At 38.1% G+C, this 20,856-nt stretch overlaps 1 protein-coding gene across 7 annotated transcripts in view; it reads right to left on the bottom strand.

Moving 5' to 3' along the window:
• The window catches only part of LOC307180253 (uncharacterized protein), a 1,346,125-nt gene that overhangs the window by 235,952 nt on the left and 1,089,317 nt on the right, over positions 1–20,856 (bottom strand). For 4 of the 7 annotated variants that reach the window (XR_013825695.1, XM_079910374.1, XM_079910375.1 and 1 more), the window contains 2 exons: positions 20,146–20,275; positions 3,495–3,567 (listed from right to left, as the gene is read on the bottom strand). The gene's annotated coding sequence lies outside the window, so the exon portion shown is untranslated. Of the gene's footprint in view, positions 1–3,354; positions 3,568–10,559; positions 10,703–20,145; positions 20,276–20,856 lie in introns of those variants that run through there. The other 3 variants (XM_079910378.1, XM_079910377.1, XM_079910376.1) reach the window with 3 other exon arrangements.

The raw sequence follows: 20,856 nt of genomic DNA, 5'->3' as shown, positions 1-20,856 counted from the left end.
TTAGAGAAGATACCTATCTTTCTCAAATTCTTCCAAAAAACTGCAGAGGAAGGAACACTCCCAAACTCATTCTATGAGGCCACCATTATCCTGATACCAAAACCAGATGAAGATACCACAAAAAAAGAAAACTACAGGCCAATATCACTGACGAACATTGATGCAAAAATCCTCAACAAAATACTAGCAAACAGAATCCAACAGCACATTAAAAGGATCATACTCCATGATCAAGTGGGATTTATCCTAGGGATGCAAGGACTCTTCAATATACGCAGTTCAATCAATGTGATACACCATATTAACAAACTGAAGGAGAAAAACCATACGATCATGTCAATACATGCAGAAAAACTTTCGACAAAATTCAACACCCATTTATGATAAAAATTCTCCAGAAAGTGGGCACAGAGGGAACCTACCTCAACATAATAAAGGCCATATATGACAAACCCACAGCAAACATTATTCTCAATGGCGAAAAACTGAAAGCATTTCCTCTAAGATCAAGAACAAGACAAGGGGTCCACTCTCACCACTATTATTCAACATAGTCTTGGAAGTCCTAGTCATGACAATCACAGAAGAAAACAAAATAAAAGGAATCCAAATCGGAAAAGAAGAAGTAAACCTCTCACTGTTTGCAGATGGCAGGATCCTATACATAGAAAATCCTAAAGATGCCACCAGAAAACTACTATAGCTAATCAATGACTTTAGTAAAGTTGCAGGATACAAAAATAACACACAAAAGTCTTTTTCATTCCTATCCACTAACAATGAAAGATCAGAGAGAAATTAAAGAAACAACCCCATTTACCACTGCAACAAAAAGAATAAAATACCTAGGAATAAACCTAACTAAGGAAACAAAAGACCTGTATGCAGAAAACTATAAGATACTGATGAAAGGAATCAAAGACAACACAAACAGAGGGAGAGATATACCATGTTCTTGGATTGGAAGAATCAATATTGTGAAAATGACTATACTATCCAAAGCAATCTACAGATTCAATGCAGTCCCTATCAAATTACCAATGGCGTTTTTCACAGAACTAGGACAAAAAATTTCACAATTTGTATGGAAACACAGAAGACCGTGAATAGCCAAAGCAATCTTGAGAAAGAAAAACGGAGCTGGAGGAATCAGGCTCCCTGACTTCAGACTATACTACAAAGCTATAGTAATCAAGACATGTGGTACTGGCACAAAAACAGAAATATATGTCAATGGAACAGGATAGAAAGCCCAGAGATAAATCCATGCACCTATGGTAACCTTATCTATGACAAAGGAGGCAAGGATATACAATGGATAAGAGACAGTCTCTTCAATAAGTGGTGCTGGCAAAACTGGATGGCTACATGTAGAAGAATGAAATTAGAGCACTCTCTAATACCATACACAAAAATAAACTCAAAATGGATTAAAGATGTAAATGTAAGGTCAGAAACTGTAAAACTCTTAGAGTAAATCATAGGAAGAACACTCTCTGAGACAAATTGCAGCAAGATCTTTTTTGTTCAACCTCCTAGTGTAATGGAAATAAAAACAAAAATAAACAAATGGGACCTAATGAAACTTAGAAGCTTTTGTACAGCAAAGGAAACCATAAACAAGATGAAAAAGACAACCCTCAGAATGGGAGAAAATATTTGCAAACCAAGCAACTGACAAAGGATTAATCTCCAAAATATACAAACAGCTCATGCAGGTCACTCAAAAAAAACAAACAACCCAATCAAAAAATGGGCGGAAGACCTAAATAGACATTTCTCCAAAGAAAACATAATGATGGCCAACAAACATATGAAAAGATGCTCAACATCACTTATTATTAGAGAACTAAAAATCAAAACGACAATGAGTTATCACCTCACACCGGTCAGATTGGTCATCATCAAAAAGTCTACCAACAATAAATGCTGGAGAGGGTGTGGAGAAAAGGGAACCCTCTTGCACTGTTGATGGGAAAATAAATTGATACAGCCATTATGGAAAACGGTATGGAGGTTCCTCAAAAAACTAAAAATAGAACTGCCATATGACCCAGCAATCCCACTACTGGGCATATACCCTGAGAAAATCATAATTCAGAATGATACATGTACCCCAATGTCCATAGCAGCAGTATTTACGATAGCCAGGAGATGGAAGCAATCTAAATGTCCATCAACAGAGGAATGGATGAAGATGTGGTACATATATACAATGGAATACTACTCAGCCATAAAAAGGAACGAAATTGGGTCATTTGTAGAGATGTGGATGGACCTAGAGAGTGTCATACAGAGTGAAATAAGTCAAAAGAGAAAAACAAATAGTGTATATTAATGCATATATGTGAAATCTAGAAAAATGGTATAAATGATCTTATTTGCCAAGCAGAGATAGAGACACAGAGGTAGAGAACAAATGTATAGATACCAAGGGGGAAAGGGGTGGGGTGGGAGGAATTGGGAGATAGGGATTGACACATATGCATTATTGATACTATGTATAAATTAGACAACTGATGAGAACATGCTGTATAGCAAGGGAACTCTACTTAATGTACTGTGGTGTCCTAAATGGGAGGGCAATCCAAAAGGGAGGGCATATATGTTTATATATGGCTGATTCATTCTGCTGTGCAGTAGAAGCTAACACAACATTGTAAAGCGACTATACTCCAATCAAAATTAATTTTAAAAGAAGTACATATTAATTAAAGATGGTAATGAATCTGTACTGCTCATTTTGGTGATGTGGAGAAAGTCGGTCTATAAGTAAAATTTTTATGAGGCTGAATATAAGCAAATTGAAATTATTTCCATAATCTTTCAAATGTGGAAAAAATTTAGTTTTACTTTTGGTAGTTTATAATCTGTGTTGTGACACTTTCTGTATTGTTACATACATCTTTTCCTTTAGGAGATAATAAGTCATTGACACCAAGTATTTAAAGTTTCATCATGGGCTTCCCTGGTGGCGCAGTGGTTGGGAATCTGCCTGCCAATGCAGGGCACACGGGTTCGAGCCCTGGTCTGGGAAGATCCCACATGCCGCGGAGCAACTAGCCCCATGAGCCACAATTACTGAGCCTGCGCGTCTGGAGCCTGTGCTCCTCAACAAGAGAGGCCGCAATAGTGAGAGGCCCGTGTACCATTATAAGGAGTGGCCCCCACTTGCCTCAACTAGAGAAAGCCCTCACACAGAAACAAAGACCCAACACAGCCATAAATAAATAAATAAAATTTAAAAAAATAAAAAGGCAAAATTCCTTAAAAAAAAAGTTTCATCATGTGCTTTTATAATGGTAGAAAGTGATAATTGTCATGGGCTCAGCATTTATTTAATTTTACATAATAATTTAACAATGAGCATTTTAATTTATGCACTGTGAGCTGCTCAATTATTCAAAATGTGATATCTCAGTTTTCATTCACTGGCATCCCACTCTCTTGTTCAGAAGTAGAATAAAGAGCTCTGAACTGTTATCAATTCATACCTGGGTCCCAGTGTCAAATGTGCTCTTAACCGCCTGGTAGGTCTTAGACCAGTTTGTTCCTTAGTACTCCAATCTATAAGACAAAGATTTGTAAAATCATTCTTCATAGAAATCTCAAAGCTCAGTAAAACTTACAAATTATGTTTACATTAGGAGAGCAAGTAGGCAGAAATCCAGATTCCCAACCCATGTTTCAAGTAATCTATATTGCACATTATCACTGTATGTAAGAAAAGGGCTACTGGTGAAATAAATGTTTTTGAAAACCAGCCATCTAAATGTTCCTTTCCACTTCTGTAATTCCTACTGCAAATATTTAATAAACAAATTAGTGTACAGCTCCATGCAGATACATATTTTAGACACAAAACAGAAAGAAAGCAAAATGTTCCTGGTGCCCTCTCTCCAAATATTGGGTTGGCCAAAAAGTTTGCTCGGGTTTTCTATGTTATGTAAAAGCCCGAATGAACTTTTTGGCCAACCCAATAAAACAGAAAAATGATTGTGCTTGAAATTCACAGACCATAATCTTGGACCTTCTCTTAGGTGATGTACTAAGTAAGACTGTTGATAGAGGGAGGCACGTATGCAATTACCAGTGGCCTCTTCAACACAAATAGAGACTACTCAGAATCTCAACCATCTCCTCACATAGTCTGGGCAGGTAATCAGGAGAAACACACTGTTGACAGAAACATAAATTAAGTCAGCCATTTTGTACTGATTTGCATTCTAGCAAAGGTGAACTTACAAAGTGCATCTTGGTTCAGAATACTTGTAAGAATTCCAGTGCTTAATACTTTCTGAACTAGATCAAAGAAGTTATTGGAAGGCCAGAATAGCCAGTCCATAGAAGGAGCTCTGGCAAATATCTGTCTGTAGAATGAGGTAATTTCACCCACATCCTGTGGTAAATATTCAGATAGAGTATACAATCTTCAGAGATTTCTTACTTGTCATATCACCTTATCAAAATAAAATCTAGTGGACAAAAAAGAAGGGAAGTAAAATGGTACAAATGAAAAACTACTAAATTGGGTTCAATTCTTGGCTGTCTACCAAATGACTGTCTTAGGCAAGTGATTTTCTGTCTCTGGGCCTCAGTTCTCTCATCTGCAAAATCTCCAAATCCCTTCTCATCTAATACATCTACAATCCAAGAAAGGAAAAGGACTTGAGTGTGTGCTACTAAGTCTCTCCATCTAGCTATCTCCAAACAAACACAATATTTATCAGAACTAAAAGCCTGATTGTAAAATAATCTTCTTCATATGTTAAATGGCCTGTAGGAAAACACCTCACTGTGGGCACAACCCCACAAATCAAATTCTATGTTTTCATTACAACTCAGAGACAGTTATATAGAAGTGTTTGATAAGTAGCCAACCTTGATCTTTGCTCAATATTCCCAAAATCTGCTATAGGAAGGAGAAATGTATGCCAAGTAGTTCAGAAAGATCTGTACCTAATACAAATATTCAGGGATTTTGTTTAAGATTTTACAAAGCCTTGGTCCACCTCAGTATGATTTCTAAGTTCAGAGAAACCTTCAGCAATCTTAAAGGTGCCAAACATTCTGGTTCACAAGTGATGTTTTAGCCTACTTTTGATTTGCCTAAATTTTCCACAAAACTGGGAAATAGAAAAAATATATCATTCTTACTTAGATAACATATTATTCTGCTTTATGGAGCTACAATTTTTTTTCTTACCAAACCAAACTAGAAAAGTTACATGTGGGGGAGAGGGTGTTTTTAAATTCTAAATGTGTTGAAAATAAAGGTGTTCAGAAATACTGCTAGATTGAGATAACAGCCCAGTGATAAGAAGAACAAAGGCCAGTGATCTGAATCTCTTTACCAGGTCACCAAGTTATTAAATGCACAAAAGAGACAATGAAACTATGGTTACCTTAGTGAAACTTACTTTTCACACTGAGCAAACATGTCATCTATTCACGTGTGCAGCCAACAGGAGGGAAAATCAATACGGTGTCAGATTTGGGGAGATGGTGGTCACCTATATAGTCATCTTTAATGGGACGATGGGGCAAACACACTTGTTTTTAAATCAACTCCATTGATTTAAGGGCACCGGGAACATTATTTACTTCTGATGAATTCAAGATTGTCTACCATGGAAACTTTATACAATCAGCTCATTGTTAGAATTTCTACTAGGATACAAATGTGCTTCATCACACAATTACGAAGATGCGTGAGGTTGTAGAAAACTACTTGTAAAACTCAAATCATGCTTTGAATTATAAACTTATGTGCTTCTGTTTGTTTTCAGTGAGGAGCTTTGGTGATCCTGTGCAGTAAGTATCAAGTTCCATTACCAGGAATAAGGACGGGGAGGATAGAGGGTGGAGAATAATACTCATCCATGAGAAAAGGCCAAAAGGCAATACATGTATGCCTAGCACCTATGATGGTCCTTATGTTTTTAGATCTCAATTTAACTGGATTTTTTTAAGGCACATGTGATTCTACGTCTCTTATGGTCCCAAGAACCTGCCGTATTGGAGCTATATATATTGGAGATACTGGTGTACCGGCTCTAAGAGAAATTTGTCTAAACTAACTTCAATCTGTCCTGCTCTCTCCCAGAAATGAGTAGGAAGAGTGACCCAGAGAAATCTGAATATAGCTGACTTCATTTGGAATGAGCATACCAGAAGGAGACAGGACTTGGAAACCGATCTATCCATTGAGACTTGCAGGACACTGAATAGTAGGCTCTGAGAGGATAGAACAGACACAGATGTAGAGTAGGGGAGGAAGCCTAATTCCACAAGTAGAACTCGTTTAAATGGCAGTTAAAAATGTAAATGGTGTCCCAGGCAAGCAGTGAGCATGGGAAGAGGGAAACAAACATAAGGTGATGGGGTCCTGCCTAGAGCAGGGCCAAATACCGTTAGCGGGAATCCAGGGATAGATGGTATGTGTAGGCTAGAGCAGGCAAGCCAGCATACAAACAGACATAAGGGAAATCTCTTTTGGGCTTCAGCATCCCAGCCACTGTGCTAGGCTTAAGATAAGACTCAAGTACCAGAGAATGTAAACTGCAAGAGCAAAGCATAGCACAGTCCTAGGGCAAAGGTCAGCAAACATTTTCTCTAATTGGCCAGACAGTAAATACTTTAGGCTTTCCAGGCCATACGGTTTCTGCTGAAACTACTCAATTGTGCTTTTTGTGGCATTAAAGCAGTCATAGACAATACATAAATGAATGGGCAGAGTTGCGTTCCCCAAAAGAACTTTATTCACAAAAGGAGTTGACCACTAGAGGTCTTTGAAGTGCTTGGCAGGTTATACAACAGGAACTTAAAAATAAGAAGATAAGGCTCTGAAACAAAACTGGAGAATGGTGGGAGTAGCTGTTTCAGAAACAAGGCCCAGTTATTGTAAGTGTGGCATGAGATCAAGGCTGGCACAGCAAGAAGGGCAATATGATTGTCCCAGAATGTTTGCCTGTAGCTATGGAAACTCCTCTGTCCTGTGGTCAGATGAGTTCCAGAGTTTGGGGCAATGCTGAGCCTGCAGTTCTGCAGAGCCATGAGTCACAGCAATTGACAAGGAAGAAGCAAACACTTTGAGCCAGACAAGGTCTGCTAGAAAGAGCCTGAGATAGCTCTCTGAATTCTTCAATTTGCTCTTTGTCCAGATTTTGCCTAGTGCCAATATAGCCTCATTTATAAGTTTGTCCCTTAGGAAAGCACAGTGTAACTGCTGGAAATGCTAAAAGGACTAAAATTGTAGAAACACTGATTCCAAATCCTGGGATCTACTTTTTTAATCACAAGTCTTACACTGTAAAATGAGAATAATATTAATCCTGAGACCAATCTTTCCCATAGTGCTCTCATGAGGAATCAATGAAAATCAGAGATGAGAACATTCTTTGTAAACTATGAAGTGCTCTCCATAGCCTGGTTATGATGATCCAATTTATGATAAACACTACTCTGGTTTAGTCATGAATTGCTCTCATCTCCACATTCTTCTTAAATAACAAATGTCACTAAGCTAAACTGTAATATGCAATTAGACAACAAGGAGGTAGTTTGATAAACTCATCCTAAAGAGTAAGTTGTCACTCTTACTAATTCAGTCACTTCAAACACAAGCTAAGTGAGTAGAAGGGTCCTGCCCAGTATTATACAGTTGGCCCAGTTACAGCCAGTTGGTCATTTTCCTGGCATATTTGTGAGTAGCAATAAGGGTGTGTATAGCAGTAAATAATGTAACACAAGTAAGTAAAATTAATTAATAAAAGGAAATAAAAATGAGGAGAATTTAACCTAGACTCAGGATAGTAAAGAAATTATAACTGACAGAGACCTTTCTTTCAAGGAGATATCCTACTCTATATATCCAAATTAAACATTCTCCTAAACTTAAATTTGGAGAAGAGTTGTCTGTGTTTTCTGTCTGATGTCACTTTATGACAAGGGGACCACCCCTGTTTCATCCTGATCTTGAAATGATGTCAAATGGGAGATTGTGGTCAGTTACGATATAACGCTAAGACCTTCTCTCCCACTCTGCCATCCCCCAGCGCTGCAGAAATCACGAGAAATATCTGTTTCTATTCCTCCTCCATGGCTCCAATCTCCATGCCCTCTGGCTGTTGAGGCAGATGTTGAAACACAGAGGCAGTGATTGCTGCCTTGAGTGGCCAGCTCTCTCCAGGACCTGAGCAATCATAAAGGCAGTCTGGGACCAGTGAATTAAAGCCATCCATCAGGCTCGCTGCACCACACTGAGCAACTGCTTCTGCTGACAACAGTGAGAATAGAGCTCTCACAGGGGGTACAGAAATGCAAGAATTGGAGATTTAAAATGAGGAAGCATTTCAGGAAACAGACCAGCAAAGAGGAGAACCATTATTCTATCAGATTCTGAAGCCACACTCAGGCTTACCTAGAGACACAGCCTCATTTGTCAGGGAAAGCATTGCTAGCCTACCAGATTACAGGGAGAAAAAAAGTTGAGAGCTTTTTATGTTTCAGGCAAACATGAAAGAACTAAGCAGGGCATCTTTGTTCCGCCCAGTACTAACGAGGCCCGCTTTAATTACCAAAAACAGCGATCTTGTCCACATACTTGCTCTGCTGTTTAACCTGTAATCCCAGGTGCCCAAGCCTCTCCATTTGTCAGCCAGTTCCACTTTTATGGAACCAAGCTTGTGATCTCTTTATTTGCCAACTCAGTTGATCTCTATACATTTGATATTTCATTATAAGGAGAATCAAAATGATAATCCTAGGAAATTAATTAATACAAAGCCATATGGATGCTTAGCTACAATGCATTGCCTTGCAAGCCCTGCTTCTGTCCCATCTAGTAAATTGAATCTGATACATCTTCATAGCCTGTAGGAAAAGAATGGATCATGCCTTTCCAGATGCTAAATCAGTTGTACTTTCTTGCTTCCGTACGTGTCTGTCAGACTTCCAGGAAAGCTTCATCTCTAAATGGTTATGACTGTAAACTCCTTCCTATGGAGGGACACTATACCTACTCCACACTGCCGCTCCACTCAAACCCAATTCTTTTTTTTTAAAATTTATTTATTTTTGGCTGCGTTGGGTCTTCATTGCTGTGCGCGGGCTTTCTCTAGTTGCGGCGAGCGGGGGCTACTCTTCCTTGCAGTACGTGGGCTTCTCATTGCAGTGGCTTCCCTTGTTGCAGAGCATGGGCTCTAGGCACACAGGCTTCAGTAGTTGTGGCATGCAGGATCAGCAGTTGTGGTGCATGGGCTTTGTTGCTCCTTGGCATGTGGGATCTTCCCAGACCAGGGCTCGAACCCATGTCCCCTGCATTGGCAGGCGGATTCTTAACCACTGAGCCACCAGGGAAGCCCTCAAACCCAATTCTGAAGGTACTTATAGCAAACAAAACTTAGGTATAAGAAGTTGTTCATGAAATATGTTAAGAAGCAGAATTAACAGACCACCCTAATTAAAAATATCTTATGCCATGCCCCTGTTAATGATGTATTATGATGCTGCTTTGAGATCTCATTCATTCATCCACAGAAATTCATGGAGCAACTCCTCTGTAAGTTTTGTGTCACCCACTGTGCTAGATGCTGGGGATAAAATACCATGGAGGAGAAGGACAAGTAAATCAATGTTTCAGCTGTGTCATAAGTGCTCCAAGAGATGAGCACAGAGTGCTGTGGGAACACAGAGGAAAGGGACATGTAGCATGAGAGCAGGAGTGAGAAAGCAAGCACTGACTTGGCAGAAAGCGTGGCTGGAGATACTAAATACCAGGTTTTCCTGCTTCAGAATTCAATGAGGGCCAATATTGGCAGAAATTATGCTATCCAAAAATCACCCATTTCAGGCTGCTACATTTCTGCATAGGTTTTATAGACTAGATTGGAGTTTTCTGATAGAACAGTCTCCAGATATAGAAATGGTTTCTATCTGTACTGTCCAATATGGTAACATGAAGATATTTGAGCACCTGAAATATGACTAGTTCTGAGGAACTGAATTTCTAATTTTTCTTAATTGTAATTAAATTTAAATATACATTGTCACATATTACACAGCACAAGTCTAGATAGTGTGTGTTAAGATAGGGAAAGTTAATGGTACTGGATCCTCAATAGTCAATTATACTTGCCATTAAAAAAGCTAAAGCCATTCTTTTCTGGTTTTACTGCCACTACCAAATTTAGGGCCCTCAACACGTTACACCTAAACTTCTGGGTTCATTGAATTTATAGTTCTGTCATCATTTTCTTCTTCCCCTAATCTATCATATCACTACCAGATTACTTTCTAAAATGGGAAATTATATAGAAAATGGGAGACCACTGAAGGTTATAGATGAGTAAATGGAAATATCAAAATCCAAAATCTTGTTTATAGGATTCAAAGACTTCTTAATCTGATCCAATGTGGTTTTTCAACATTATTTCCCATTATACCACTCATGCATCCTAAGCGCCAACGTGCAACCTAACCTCAAACTTAATGGGATCTCTCACTATATTCCAAATATACCCAGCATTTTACTGTTCTGATACACTTAAGTTGTCTACCTTTACTGTAATGTTCTTTCCTTATCATCTCTGACTTCTGAAATCCTCAAAGCCAAACATAAATGACACCTTCTCCAATTAGGCCTTCCCAGATGTCCCTCATCCAGCTGAAGTTAATTTCTTACTAATCTGTGTTATATATCCTATAGGAGTACAAACACAAAAAAACAATAGTTTAAGTTTCAGCCCAGAAAAATACAGATACTAACATTGATCCCCTGAAGCCAATGTATGGACCTCAGGCTATAAATCTCTAAACTAAGCAATTTTATTTCAGCTATTAAATTTCATTGGGTTTTACAATAATTTAGGCCTATTCCTATAATGCACATGTAAATTAAAAAGGATTCTGTAGCTAAATACATTTTAGAAACCCTTCATAGAAAAAAAAAAATCACTCTTGGAAGTCCCAAATGCAGGACTGTAGAATGTCTCAGAACCTTTAACAGTTTAATGGAATTCATTTAATCCAGAGATTTTAAAACTTGAGTAACCATGGAGCTTTATTTTGTACAGTCTATCTATTAACATTTTATGGCACATTATGGTATAATGGAATATAGTTTAGGAAACACAGTTATAAAATGGAGACTCATTTGAAAATATTTCTGAACATAATTGACATTTAGGCTTAGAGTTACTATTTTAAGCATTGCTGTATTACATTAAGTGACTGGAAACACTTGCAAGACAAAGCAATTAATGTGTACCTACTCTAGCCCATGCTCTGTGCTAAATGTTAGGGGAAGTATGGAATAGGGTGAGTTGTGAGTATGGAGAAAAAATGAGATATGGCTAAAGCTGGATGTCAAAATCTGATCCCTCTAGATTCTGGATGTCTACAAATTTCACTGTTTTCCAAAAACAATGAATTACTGGAAAAATATGACACATACTGCAATTAAATGTTGAAAAAAACCTAAGAATGTTGGCTTAGTACAGTGTTGTGTTGGTTTTTGTGATGGTTGTTTTTCTCTGACACTGTTCTTATTATGATTAAATGGTTGTAAGGACATAATTGGGAGGAAGGGATTGAAGAATCTGTAAGTTAGTGTTGTGAAAACAGAAGGGGATACTGACATGGCATGAAGGAGAGCAGGGATGAGATAATCATACCCCTGAGAGTTACGAAGTCTCAGTGTGTGTGAAGCATCTGATGGTTCTAAAATGTGATTATCTTCTGGTAACCACACCACCTGGAATTGCCTAATTGCTATTCTCCAAGTCTCAAAGAAAAAAATTTGTATGCAAAGACAAGTTGGCAGGGCAGTTTGGAAAGCATGATGGCTCTACTTGAATAGTAGTCAGAGCTGAGCCATGCAATTTGGAAAGGAAGCCTCAGTGTTTAATAAACACAATAAACTCACAGGTTATTTATTGTTCCAATGTTTCATAAATATTATTTATTTTGGAAGGGGAGCATAATGGCACAGTAATAGGGAGCAATTAGCACTGCTAGCAAAATAAAATGGAGCCTTCCTGAGAAGGGCTGGTAAGGAAGGGTGCGGCTACACTGTAGCATTTAAGTTTAAATTTCAATCAAAGGGAATAAGAAATCAGTCATGTGAGATCAATTCATCACTAATGCCCAGCCACCTCTTGAACATTGTCCATTTTAAAAGATATGTCAGGACTTCCCTGGTGGTGCAGTGGTTAAGAATCTGCCTGCCAATGCAGGGGACACAGGTTTGATCCCTGGCCTAGGAAGATCCCACATGCTGTGGAGCAACTAGGTCTGTGTGCCACAACTAATGAGTCTGCGCTCTAGAGCCTGCAAGCCGCAACTACTGAGCCCATGTGCCATAACTACTTAAGCCCGTGTGCCTAGAACCCATGCTCCACAACAAGAGAAGCCACCACAATGAGAAACACATGCACCGCTACAAAGAGTAGCCCCCACTCGCAACTAGAGAAAGCCCGCGGGCAGCAATGAAGACCCAACGTAGGAAAAAATAAAATAAATAAAATAAAATAAAAACATTAAAAAATAAAAAAAATAAAAGATACGTCAATCCCTTGTCAGTTGCTTCGTTTGCAAGTATCTTCTCCCATTCTGAGGGTTGTACATAGATGGACCTAGAGACTGTCATACTGAGGGAAGTAAGTGAGACAGAGAAAGACAAATATCATAGGATATTGCTTATACGTGAAATCTAAAAGGACGGCACAAATGCACTTATTTGCGAAACAGAAATAGAGTCACAGATGTAGAAAACAAGCCTATGGTTACCAGTGGGGAAAGGGGCGGGGAGAGATAAACTGGGAGATTGGGATGAACATATACACACTACTATATATAAAATAGATAACTAACAAGGACCTACTGTACAGAACAGGGACATCTACTCAATTCTCTGTAATGACCTATATGGGAATAGAATCTAAAAAAGAGTGGATATATGTATATGTATAACTGATTCACTTTGCTGTACACCTGAAGCTAACACAACATTGTAAATCAACTACACTCCAAAAAAATTAAAAAAAAAACAGAGAGAGGAACCAAGATGGCAGAGTAGAAGGACGTGCTTTCATTCCCTCTTGTGAGAACAGCAGAATCACAACTAGCTGCTCTACAATCATCGACAGGAACACACTGGAACTCACCAAAAAAGATACCCCACATCCAAAGACAAAGGAGAAGCCACAATGAGATGGTAGGAGGGGTGCAATCACAGTAAAATCAAATCCCATAACTAGTGGGTGGGTGACTCACAGACTGGAGAACACTTATACCACAGAAGTCCATGCACTGGAGTGAAGGTTCTGAGCCCCACGTCAGGCTTCCCAACTTGGGGGTCTGGCTAGGGGAGGAGGAATTCCTAGAGAATCAGACTTTGAAGCCTAGTGGGAACTGATTGCAGGACTCTGACAGGACTGGGGGAAACAGACTCCACTCTTGGAGGGCACACAAAAAGTAGTGTGCGCATAGGGACACAGGAGCAGTGACTTCAGGGGAGACTGAAACAGACCTACCTGCTAGTGTTGGAGCGTCTCCTGCAGAGGCGGGTGGCGGGGGTCTGTGGCTCACCCTGGGGACAAGGACACTGGCAGCAGAAGTTCTGGGAAGTACTCCTTGGCATGAGCCCTTCCAGTGTCTGTCATTAGCCCCAACAAAGAGGCCAGGTAGGCTCCAGTGTTGGGTTGCCCCAGGCCAAACAACCAACAGGGAGGGAGCCCAGCCCCACCCATCAACAGTCAAGTGGATTAAAGTTTTACTGAGCTCTGCCCCCCAGAGAAACACACAGCTCTAGCCACCACCAGTCCCTCCCATGAAGCCTCTTAGACAGCAAGCAAGAAGAACTACAAATCTGCAGCCTATGGAACAAAAACCACATTCACAGAAAGACAGACAAGATGAAAAGGCAGAGGGCTATGTACCAGACAAAGGAACAAGATAAAACCCCAGAAAAACAACTAAATGAAGTGGAGATAGGCAACCTTCCAGAAAAAGAATTCAGAATAATGATAGTGAAGATGATCCAGGACCTCGGAAAAAGAATGGAGGCAAAGATCTAGAAGATGCAAGAAATGTTTAATAAAGACTTAGAAGAGTTAAAGAACAAACAGAGATGAACAATACAATAACTGAAATGAAAACTACACTAGAAGGAATCAATAGCAGAATAACTTAGGCAGAAGAACGGATAAGTGACCTGGAAGACAGAATGGTGGAATTCACTGCTGTGAAAGAGAATAAAGAAATAATAATGAAAAGAAATAAAGACAGCCTAAGAGACCTCTGGGACAACATTAAACACAACAATATTCACATTATAGAGGTCCCAGAAGGAGAAGAGAGAGAGAAAGGAGCAGAGAAAATATTTGAAGAGATTATAGTCGAAAACTTCCCTATCATGGGAAAGGAAATAGCCATCCAAGTCCAGGAAGCACAGCGAGTCCCATACAGGATAAACCCAAGGAGAAACACGCTGAGACACATAGTAATCAAACTGACAAAAATTAAAGACAAAGAAAAGTTATTGAAAGCAGCAAGGGAAAAACGAAAAATAACATACAAGGGAACTCCCATAACGTTAACAGCTGATTTCTCAGCAGATACTCGACAAGCCAGAAGCAGGTGGCATGATATACTTAAAGTGATGAAAGAAGGGAAAAACCTACAACTAAGATTACTCTACCCAGCAAAGATCGCATTCAAATTCGATGGAGAAATCAAAAGCTTTACAGACAAGCAAAAGCTAAGAGAAGTCAGCACCACCAAACCAGCTTTACAACAAATGCTAAAGGAACTTCTCTAAGTGGGAAACACAAGAGGAGAAAATGACCTACAAAAACAAACACAAAACAATTAAGAAAATGATAATAGGAACATACATATTGATAATTACCTTAAACAAGAATGGATTAAATGTTCCAACCAAAACACACAGGCTTGCTGAATGGATACAAAAACAAGACCCATATGTATGCTGTCTACAAGAGACCCACTTCAGACCTAGGGACACATACAGACTGAAAGTGAGGGGATGGAAAAAGATATTCCATGTAAATGGAAATCAAAAGAAAGCTGGAGTAGCTATACTTGTATCACATAAAATAGACTTTAAAATAAATAATGTTACAAGAGACAAGGAAGGAAACTAACACACCATTGTAAAGCAATTATACCCCAATAAAGATGTTAAAAAAAAAAAGAGACAAGGAAGGACACAACATAATGATCAAGGGATCAATCCAAGAAGAAGATATAACAATTGTAAATATATATGCACCCAACATAGGAGCACCTCAATACATAAGGCAACTGCTAACAGCTATAAAAGGAACTCGACAGTAACACAATAATAGTGGGGGACTTTTAACACCTCACTTACACCAATGGACAGATCATCCAAAATGAAAATAAACAAGTAAACAGAAGCCAGATAGATTTAATTGATATTTATAGGACATTCCACCCAAAAAGAGCAGATTAAACATTTTTCTCAAGTGCGCATGGAACATTCTCCAGGATAGATCACATCTTGGGTCACAAATCAAGCCTCAGTAAATTTAAGAAAATTGAAATCATATCAAGCATCTTTTCTGACCAAAATGCTATGAGATTAGAAATGAATTACAGCGAAAAAACCATAAAAACACAAACACATGGAGGCTAAACAATATGTTTCTAAATAACCAAGAGATCACTGAAGAAATCAAAGAGAAAATCAAAAAATACCTAGAGACAAATGACAATGAAAACACGACAATCCAAAACCTATAGGATGCAGCAAAAGCAGTTCTAAGAGGGAAGTTTATAGCTATACAAGCCTACCACAAGAAACATGAAAAATCTGAAGTAAACAATCTAACCTTACACCTAAAGGAAATAGAGAAAGAAGAACAAACAAAACCCAAAGTTAGCAGAAGGAAAGAAATCATAAAGATCAGAGAAGAAATAAATGAAATAGAAACAAAGAAAACAATAGCAAAGATCAATAAAACTAAAAGCTGGTTCTTGGAGAAGATAAACAAAATTGAGAAACCATTAGCCAGACTCATCAAGAAAAAGAGGACTCAAATCAATAAAATTAGAAATGAAAAAGGAGAAGTTACCACAGACACTGAAGAAATACAGAGCATCCTAAGAGACTACTACAAGCAACTCTATGCAAATAAACTGGACAACCTGGAAGAAATGGACAAATTCTTAGAAAGGTATAACCTTCCAAGACTGAACCAGGAAGAAATAGAAAATATGAACAGACCAATCACAAGTAATGAAATTGAAACTGTGATTAAAAATCTTCCAACAAACAAAAGGCCAGGACCAGATGGCTTCACAGGTGAATTCTATCAAACGTTTAGAGAAGAGCAAACACCCATCCTTCTCAGACTCTTCCAAAAAATTGCAAAGAAAGGAACACTCCCAAACTCATTCTATGAGGCCACCATCACCCTGATACCAAAACCAGACAAACATACTGCAAAAGAAGAAAATTACAGACCAATATCACTGATGAACACAGATGCAAAAATCCACAACAAAATACTAGTAAACAGAATCCAGCAACACATTAAAAGGATCATACACCATGATCAAGTGGGATTTATCCCAGGGATGCAAGGATTCTTCAATATACACAAATCAATCAATGTGATACATCATATTAACAAATTGAATTATAAAAACCATATGATCATCTCAATAGATGCAGAAAAAACTTTTCACAAAATTCAACACCAATTTATGATAAAAACTCTCCAGAAAGTGGGCAAAGAGGGAACTTACCTCAACATAATAATGGCCATATACGACAAGCCCACAGTAAACATCATTCTCAATGGTGAAAAACTAAAACCATTTCCTCTAAGATCAGGAACAAGACAAGGTTGTCCAGTCTTACCACTATTATTCAACATATATTTGGAAGTCCTAGCCATGGCAATCAGAGAAGAAAAAGAAATAAAAGGAATACAAATTGGAAAAGAAGAAGTAAAACTGTCACTGTTTGCTGATGACATGATACTATACATAGAGAATCCTAAATATGCCACCAGAAAACTACTAGAGCTAATCAATGAATTTGGTAAAGTTGCATGATACAAAATTAATGCACAGAAATCTCTTGCATTCGTATACACTAATGATGAAAAATCTGAAAGAGAAATTAAGGAAACACTCCCATTTACCACTGCAACAAAAAGAATAAAATACCTAGGAGTAAACCTACCTAGGGAGACAAAAGACCTGTATGCAGAAAACTATAAGATACTGATGAAAGAAATTAAAGATGATACCAACAGATGGAGAGATATACCATGTTCTTGGACTGGAAGAATCAATATTGTGAAAATGACTCTACTACCCAAAGCAAGCTACAGATTCAACACAATCCCTATCAAATCACCAATGGCATTTTTTACGGAACTAGAACAAATCATCTTAAAATTTGTATAGAGACACAAAAGACCCCAAATAGCCAAAGCAGACTTGAGGGAAAAAAAACGGAGCTAGAGGAATCACACTCCCTGTCTTCAGATTATACTACAAAGCTACAGTAATCAAGACAATATGGTACTGGCACAAAAACAGAAATATAGATCAATGGAACAAGATAGAAAGCCCAGAGATAAACCCATGCACCTATGGTCAACTAATCTATGACAAAGGAGGCAAAGATATACAATGGAGAAAAGACAGCTCTTCAATAAGTGGTGCTGGGAAAACTGGACAGGTACATGTAAAAGAATGAAATTAGAACACTCCCTAACACCATACACAAAAATAAACTCAAAATGGATTCAAGACCTAAGTGTAAGACCGGACACTATAAAACTGTGAGGCAAACATAGGAAGTACACTCTTTGACATAAATCACAGCAAGATCTTTTTTGATCCACCTCCTAGAGTAATGGAAATAAAAACAAAAATAAACAGATGGGACCTAATGAAACTTCAAAGCTTTTGCACAGCAAAAGAAACTATAAACAAGATGAAAAAGACAACCCTCAGAATGGGAGAAAATATTTGCAAACGAATCAACAGACAAAGGATTAATCTCCAAAATATACAAACAGCTCATGCAGCTCAATATTAAAGAAACAAATAACCCAATCCAAAAATGGGCAGAAGACCTAAATAGACATTTCTCCTTAGAAGACATACAGACGGCCAAGAAGCACATGACAAGCTGCTCAACATCACTAATTATTAGAGAAATGCAAATCAAAACTACAATGAGGTATCACCGCACAATAGTTAGAATGGGCATCATCAGAAAATCTACAAACAACAAATGCTGGAGAGGGTGTGGAGAAAAGGGTACCCTCTTGCACTGTTGGTGGGAATGTAAATGGATACAGCCAGTATGGAGAACAGTATGGAGGTTCCTTAAAAACTAAAAATAGAATTACCATACGATCCAGCAATCCCATTACTGGGCATATACCCAGAGAAAACCATAATTCAAAAAGAGACATGCACCTCAATGTTCACTGCAGCACTATTTACAATAGCCAGGTCATGGAAGCAACCTAAATGCCCATCGACAGATGAATGGATAAAGAGGTTGTGGTACATATATACAATGGAATTATTACTCAGCCATAAAAAGGAATGAAATTGAGTCATTTGTAGAGACGTGGATGGATCTAGAGACTGTCATACAGAGTGAAGTAAGTCAGAAAGAGAAAAACAAATATTGTGTATTAACGCATGTATGTGGAACCTATACAAATGGTACGATGAATCGGTTTGCAGGGCAAAACTTGAGACACAGATGTAGAGAACAAACGTATGTACACTAAGGGGGGAAAATCGCGGTGGGGTGGGGATGTTGGTGTGGTGAATTGGGCGATTGGGATTAACATGTATACACTAATGTGTATAAAATTGATGACTAATAAGAGCCTGCAGTATAAAAAAAACTAATAGAAAACAACTAATACTAAACTTTCTTTGGGTTATTTGTATGGAAATATGTTAATATAAATGTTTCAGACATTACATGAAATTTCTAAAAATCTTCTATGTTTTGGTATAATGTTATAAGTCATAGTTCTAGTTATTACTTTAAAATATATATCTCAGAAATAACTAAAAAAAGTAAATAAAAATAAAACATAGGTCAAGTTTATATTTCCAGAAAGTTTCCTTGGTTTACATTTCTCTTACTGTAAAATATGAACAAGTCTTCTTCCATGTAGAAGTAGTTAACAGAGGTAGATTTGGATTGAGTAGAGATTAAAATTTTTTATACAAGACTAATGGCTCAAAAATATGTTTTACTGATGGCATCTTAGTTTAGAAACACAATCTTTGTATTTTTTGTTCTTTTTTTTTTTTGTGGTACGCGGGCCTCTCACTGTTGTGGCCTCTCCCGTTGCGGAGCACAGGCTCCAGACGCGCAGGCTCAGCAGCCATGGCTCACGGGCTCAGCCGCTCTGCAGCATGTGGGATCTTCCCGGACCGGGGCACAAACCCGTGTCCCCTGCATCGGCAGGTGGACTCTCAACCACTGCGCCACCAGGGAAGCCCTATATCTTTTTTTATTCTGAATGTATAAGTTAGCCAAGCAATGAAGCAGCCTTGGGTACCATAAAACTAGGACTGTGCTTATGTCACTAAAAATGGAGGAAGTGGTCATTGAATAAATACCAAATATTATAGTTTACCAGAGACGGTCACTTAGTTATTTGTCCAGAAATTTGTTTCATTTCAAAACATTTTGGGGCTTTCATAAAGGCATTTGGGAGACTCATGAGCAGACTGACCTCCTTGGGGCAGAGGGATATCTGACGAGTGTTGAGACTAAGGAATAACTTTCAAAGTGAAGATAGAATGGATAGTACATAATCAAAATAGCTAAACTATGCTATGGATTTGGCATAAGGTTATCAGTTGATGACGCCTAAAGGAAATATGCACATTTTGAGGGAGAAGGAACTATTCTAATTATAATGCCCAGGTAGCTTTTTATATACACATTCACTTATATCTCTATGTGTATGAATTGTTACCTCATGGAACTCCATACTGTTATAAGTTATAGATAAATATTTGAGATCTTTTAAGGTTAAATCAAGACTATGATGCTTGTAGAATAAAAAATTAAATGTAGTAGAGTTTTAATATTACCTTTTAGATTATATCATGAACTTCAAGAATGCTCTAAAGCCTGAGATTTCTACAGACTTGCTTTCAGATCCCACCTTTGAAGAAAACTTCAGCAGTGTGATAACTGTTGCCCAGGATCACTCTTGAAAACCTACAAGAACATGGCAGTATTTACTTTTTTCAAAAGGAGCTTAGAGTTTGTCACAATAACAAGTTATTAAATTTATCTTGTTCAAAAAAATCTTATAATTGCACAGGACTAAGCTTAAAACTTCAGCCAAGAGACTACAGTAACAGAAGTCGACCTTCTCCTAGTTTCCATGGAAATAACATTAAAGAAAATAAGTGTATTTATTTTTTAATGGACTTCTGATTCTACAAGGCTATTGAAAACTATAAAACTAGATAATAAACTTAATGACTGAAAGAGGAAACATGACATTGATTTCTCTAGGGCAGCAGTTCACAGAAGGAGGGGTTATTTTCCCTCCTTCCCCCAGGACATTTAACACTGTCTGGAGACACTTTTGGTTGTCACAAGTAGGAGTACGTAGTGTTTGCCACCGGTATCTAAATGGTTAGAACCAGGGACATTGCTGGTGTCAATGTACAATGCACAGTACAGTCCTCCCCTGATGATGCTCCCTTGACAAAAAAGTATCTAGTACAAAATGTTGAGAGTGACCATGTTGAGAGACCCTGGTTTAGAAGTTTCTATATTACTTTTACTTC

This window comes from Stenella coeruleoalba, assembly GCF_951394435.1.
Source record: "Stenella coeruleoalba genome assembly, chromosome: X".
Classification (NCBI taxonomy): Eukaryota; Metazoa; Chordata; class Mammalia; order Artiodactyla; family Delphinidae; genus Stenella; species Stenella coeruleoalba.
This window is presented reverse-complemented; position numbering and strand designations above follow the sequence as displayed.